This window comes from Lycium ferocissimum, unplaced genomic scaffold (genome assembly GCF_029784015.1).
Source record: "Lycium ferocissimum isolate CSIRO_LF1 unplaced genomic scaffold, AGI_CSIRO_Lferr_CH_V1 ctg6772, whole genome shotgun sequence".
NCBI classification, from domain to species: domain Eukaryota; kingdom Viridiplantae; phylum Streptophyta; class Magnoliopsida; order Solanales; family Solanaceae; genus Lycium; species Lycium ferocissimum.
This window is the reverse complement of record NW_026726498.1, coordinates 16,867-22,784: the sequence shown is the minus strand read 5'-3', so window position 1 is coordinate 22,784 and position 5,918 is coordinate 16,867. Positions and strand designations below refer to the sequence as shown.

Sequence of the window (5,918 nt, the reverse complement as noted above, 5' to 3'; positions counted from 1 at the left end):
CCTGATTCGTAAACCGTTGGATCGTGCTGAAATTTGAACTGAGGGTTCTCAACATCTGGTTCTTCGATTTCAACGGTGAAGATCGGATTTTGTAGTCTGTAGCTCTAGTTTTTGAGTACGAACAGTAGCTCGTTTTTGGGGGTGATTTCTCTCCTTTCTTCGCTAGTTTTGGTGCTATCTTTTATGTATTGTTGCTCCGTACTTGGCTTTGTTGTTGTAGCCATTTGGAGAACATTGTTGTAACTCTTGTTATTTATCTCTCTCTTTTGTGGGCCGGAGGTCCCGTGGATGTTTCCTCTTCACCTTGAAGGGGTTTTACCACGTAAATTTGGTGTCTCTTCCATTCGATTTATTTTTGCTTGCTTTGCTATTTTATTGTTGGTATAGCTGTTGCCTGGATTTTCGTTTGTGCTAGTGTTTATTGTCTTCTCTTGGTTCAAATAGCGTGGGAAGTTTCGACTTGGGTATTTCTTCCACTGTTACCTCGTCGTGCAATTTGGTTATTGCTTGTTTCTTCCCAACAATATACTCCCTCAGTTTCAATTTATGTGAACCTATTTTTTTTTAGTCCATGCCAAAATGAATAATCTCTTTCCTAATTTGAAAATAAATTTACTTTATCAAATGATTTGCAGCCACACATATATTCAAAGATTTATTTTGAATCATAAGTTTTAAAAGTCTTCGCTCTTTCTTAAATGTCGTGTCCAGTCAAATGGGTTCACATAAATTAAAACGGAGGGAGTATGTTTTATTAATAATTAGTGTATAATTGACTAGCGACTGTTAATTATTTTTGCTCCAACGATCGACCAAATATGTTTAAAGCCCCTTTTGGGTTCATTTCATAAATAATACATAATTCAATATGTGTAAATATTAAGTTAACGAATGGGGTTGTCGTTACTGTTGGAGGTAGGACTGGGCATAAATACCGAAAATCGAAAAATCGGACCGAACAGAATTAATTCGGTTTTTCGGTTCGGTTTCGGTTTACGTTTTCAGAAACTTCGGTGTTCAGTTTTTAGAGTTAGTTTCTTCGGTGTTTCGGTTTAAACCGAAATTTAATACATTACCCAAAAAAATTAAAATAATCCAGCCCCATTAAGTTTAAGCAAAAAAAAACTCAATTGTAATATCCTTAACAAAGGAAGGTGACTAGGATGTCTCTTTAGGATTAATGTATGTCCTTTATGTGTTTTCTTAATTATTCTTACTATATGTATATAACACCTAGTAATCCTATATCATAGTTATGGTTTTTTATTCTTGTGTATCTTGTTTGTTTGATTTTGATTTCAATTTATCAGTTTTATGTTTTATTGCTTTTGAGAATATGAATTAGTGTAAATGGAATCGCTTCTAATATCATATAAAAAAACCCGAATTGAAAAAACTGAAACAGAACCGAACCGAACTTAAAAAAATCGAAACCGAATCGAACCGAACTAGTTGGGTTCGGTGTTCGGTGTCCACCTTCAAAAAACTGAAACCGAAATAGCCGAACCGAAGTTTGAAAAAATCGAACCAAAGAACCGAACACCCGCCCTTAGTTGGAGGTGTTTTAAAAGGTTTCCTAGTATTAGGGGTAAAGTTGACTGGATAGTATAACAGTTGGGATAAATTTGGTCGGATAGTATAACAGAGGTTAAATATAGACAATATCTGAAAGTGAAGTGGTAAATTTGATCATTTTCCCATAATAATGCGGTTAAGCGGAAACTTTATCTAAAAGACACACGTCGTGAACTTATAAATTTAGATTGAAACATTTGTTAATGTCCATTTGTGATGAAGTGGTAAGTATTTTCCATCCTTAACTAGTCATGTTCGAGTCCTGAATATAAAGTCGTCTTTGTTAGGGAGTGCTTTACCCCTCAATGTGGCAATTTTCGGCCCGAATTCCAATTTAGTCGAGACAATACATATATGGAAAAATGGATGGCAGCCCGGTTCCGCTATGCGCGGGGTCCAGGGAAGAACCGGTCTACAACGGTATATTGCACGCAGCCTAAATTGGAACTTTCGTCAACTCTAACAGGAGATAAAAGTTGAATGCACTACATGTTCCAAATACAACCCATGGATCTGAAGCCAATATTACATTTTGCTGGTTGAACTAGACTTCCTTCAGTATAGTAGTACCTGTATTTCCTAATGATCTTTTTGTACATGTGCTTCTGTGATCTTTTTGAACTGTTACTGCTGATATTTTTGGGACAGTTCATGCTTTTATACGGCTAGTAAATGTAGCATTTGTGCAGTATGTGTTCTTTCTAAAGATTAATGCACCTTGTATAGTATCGTTTGTGTTTTTTCTGTGTCAACTTATCTATTTTTAGTGTTTTAATAGAATGCTAAAGATAAACTTGGAGAGAATATAAATGAGGAAGAGCTGAGGGGCCTTTTCAGCTAATCTGATCTCTGATCTACTCATTTGGTTAATGTACTACCAGATAACCTGATGTTCATTGTACTACAGACAATGTTTATGGTTTGGATAGTGTGACGGGATTTTATGTGATCTTTCTTATCAACCTTTTAGGCAAGTGACAAAAAGCCTAAGGTATGAACAGAGAGATATAAAACTCAACAACAACATACCCAGTGTAACCCTCCAGGTGGGGTCTAGGGAGGGTAGGGTGTACGCAAACCTTATCCCTACCTTGTGGAGGTAGAAAGGCTGTTTCCAATTGACCCTTGGCTCAAGTAAAGCATTTCACAACAGTTTATGGACAGAGAAAGATGTTTGTACAAAAATGATCAATCTTTTCCCTACTATCCATTCAACCAACTTTCTGAGTGTATTTCCGAGCCACGTCCTCGTGTAGTAGAAATCTAAAAAGAAGCTAAGCTCTTACTGTTTTATTATTGTTGAGAAGCTAAGGCTCTTATTCTAGACTAATTCTTCTTTTAGAACTTTCAAAATAGAGTACAATCAAATCAAGGATTTAGCTGAAATGAAAAGAGAGAAGTCCAGACAAAATTATAATAGAATACTCAGAAATTGTCACTAAAAGAAGTACAAATTAATAGGTAATACCCAACATCACTACTTGATAGTCTACAGAAGTCGTGGCCATTGATGCCACTCATAAGGAAATAACTTGTAGTGCTGTGTTCTCCACCAAGGTTCTCTAAAATCATACACGAGTTCTGCAATATCCGTTTCCAAGTCATAAGAAATAACCTTGCCTCTTACATCCAAATAAAAGATGTGCGGAAAAACAGGATGAATGACCATGTTCTGCACGTCGATATGAAGAGAGCCTTTAAGTCCAAAAGCCTCTACACGAAGAGTGTCGCCTCCAAGCCCAAACGCCTCCGGGCACTGCAGAACTGTGGCGGCGACATTCACACTATACTTCTTGACCCATACTGCATCTCGACAACGAATATCGCTCTCGAGTTTCCACACAGTGATTCCTTCCCCGGAATTGAATGCAAAATAGAAAGCTCCACCAGATAATCCAAGGAAACAACTGGTTCTATACGACCCAGTCAATTCCAAAGCAAGCTCCATCTCTTCAGTCAATTCCAAAGCCCAGAAACAATTGTAGACACTATCATAAGCAGTGATCCGTGTTCCAGCTTGATCAAGCCAACAGAATACTCTATCGATGACACCAGCTGACGGCAATGATGACGAAGATTTCGATTTCAAATTCCAATTAAAAAGGTATCTAAGAGGTTCATCAAGATCCACAATATTGTCAGTCCACACATTAGTCTCAGAAGAGAAACTTTCAATTGCTACACCGTATTGTAACTCACCCCAATGGCGAGGTATTTCATAACGAACAGTGGCGGATGCACAGCCAACCGAGGGTGTTCACCCGAACACCCTCGGCAAAAAATTACAGTGTATATATAGGGTAAATTTTCTGTATTTATGTGCATATATTAACTTCGAACACCTCGGCAAAAAATTACATTAAGTATATTTAGCTTCTTTTTTTTTCCGAACACCCTGGATGAAAATCCTGGATCCGCCCCTGATAACGAACTATAGTAAATGAGATGACATCTTTATTACGATCATCTACGTTACAAATGAATCCAACAGCTAGGTCATCATTCATGCAGAGTAAAGTTTTGGGGAGAGCCAGATGTTGCCTAGTGGCAGGATTGTAAACATAATAAGCCATTGTATTTTTTCGATGTTTAGTGCAAAGAAGAAAACCGTTGGATGATGCAACAATATACACTCTCCTGCTAAGAAAATTCACTGACTCATCCAAAATCAATGTGATTATTATTGGATTCGTTTGATTCGGAGAAGAAACGGATTTGAGAACGTTTACGGGTCTTCCAAGATTGATGAAGGAAACCGATGAAATCAGGTTGAGGTCTCCATCGTTGAGAACGACAATCAGCAATGTATTTTTGCCAACACTTTGATACACATTTAAACCTTGCTAGTGATTTTGAAGGCAAACAACGCAATATCTCCATTATAATATCCTCAGACAGATCAACGCCTTTATAATCACACAATATTCGTGGACGTTTCATTATAACACTCAAATTTCCTCTATGCTTAGCTTATACAGTATAATTTAAACAGAACCTAACTTCAGTTTCAATAGAGAGTTATGTCACCAAGATGAGATACTTATAGTGAGAAACAAATCCTAATTTCTATAGGATTCGGGGCCGCTAAACAAAACCTAGTTTCTGAAGGAAAATATTTTATTCATACAATCTCCACAATATGTCTGGTTATGAGAATAGCTAGCAGCATCTTATTTATACTAATATGAAACCTATCTATCTATATTATTTTAAAAGCATGAATATAAATATTGATTCATGTTTGACCTCTTTTTATGCTTTCTATTGAGCCGAGGGTCTTTCGGAAACAGCCGTCCTACATCGGTAGGAGTCAGGTCTACGTACACTCTATCCTCCCCACTGGGTTGTTGTTGTTGTTGAATATAAATGTTGATTGACCAAAATACCCTTCAAATATTAAACGGCTTTTATACTCTTTTAGTCTAACTTTATCATATTTCCATTCGCTATTTTAGTGAATAAAAAAAATACACGTTTGAAAATAGGATCGTAAACAAACACTACTTCTTAAATTTGAGTGCCAATCTAACTAATAGCCTGTTTGGCCAAGCTTATTTCCCCCCAAAAAGTACTTAGTTTTTCAATAAGTGCTTATTTGAAAAAAGGTGACGTGTTTGGCCAAGCTTTTGAGAGAAAATAAGTGTTTTTGCGGAATAATGAGGTTAGCTTTTTGGAAGCTAAAAAAAAAACTGATTTTAAAAAGCACTTTTTTGAAAAGTACTTTTGAGAAAAATACAAACAGAAGCACTTTTTAAAAGCTTGATCAAATACTAATTGCTGCTCAAAAATATTTTCTTTAATTAATTGGTCAAACACAAACTAATTTTCGCCAAAAATATTTTTTTGAAAAGTATTTTTTAAAATAAGCTAATTTTACAAGCTTGGCCAAACAGGCTATAAGCTTTCACGTTTAGATAAGGAAATAACACCGGTGGCCGTATTGGCCTTATTTAAATAGTAATCTCACTTGGACGAAGGAATATAATTGGAATGACTTCCAAGTTCCAATTCTAATTTTAGATCTTTCTTGTGAATCGAACATATAAATACTTGTACAAATTAAATTAGGCTATGTTCATATTTGATCAAATAGTGTAAATTTATACACCGTCAACATTAAGCACCTGGCATAGTAAATTGCATTTTAATAGTGTCCTCACCAACGTTTATGCAATGTATATGATTTAGTTAAAATATACTTAGACGTGGACAGTAAATGGATTAAGAAATTAAAAAATGCCACAAGTTTTAAAATAATAAGTCTACTCATTTTTTTGGTAGACTATTTTTCTAATACCATGTGGTAAATTTTTTTCTAATGGGTCGGGTAACGGTTCGTTTAA

General features: G+C 35.8%; 1 pseudogene; it reads right to left on the bottom strand.

The window, feature by feature from the left end:
* Positions 1 to 3,064: 3,064 nt before the first annotated feature.
* On the bottom strand, positions 3,065 to 4,515 carry LOC132045496 (uncharacterized; annotated as a pseudogene).
* Positions 4,516 to 5,918: the final 1,403 nt, after the last annotated feature.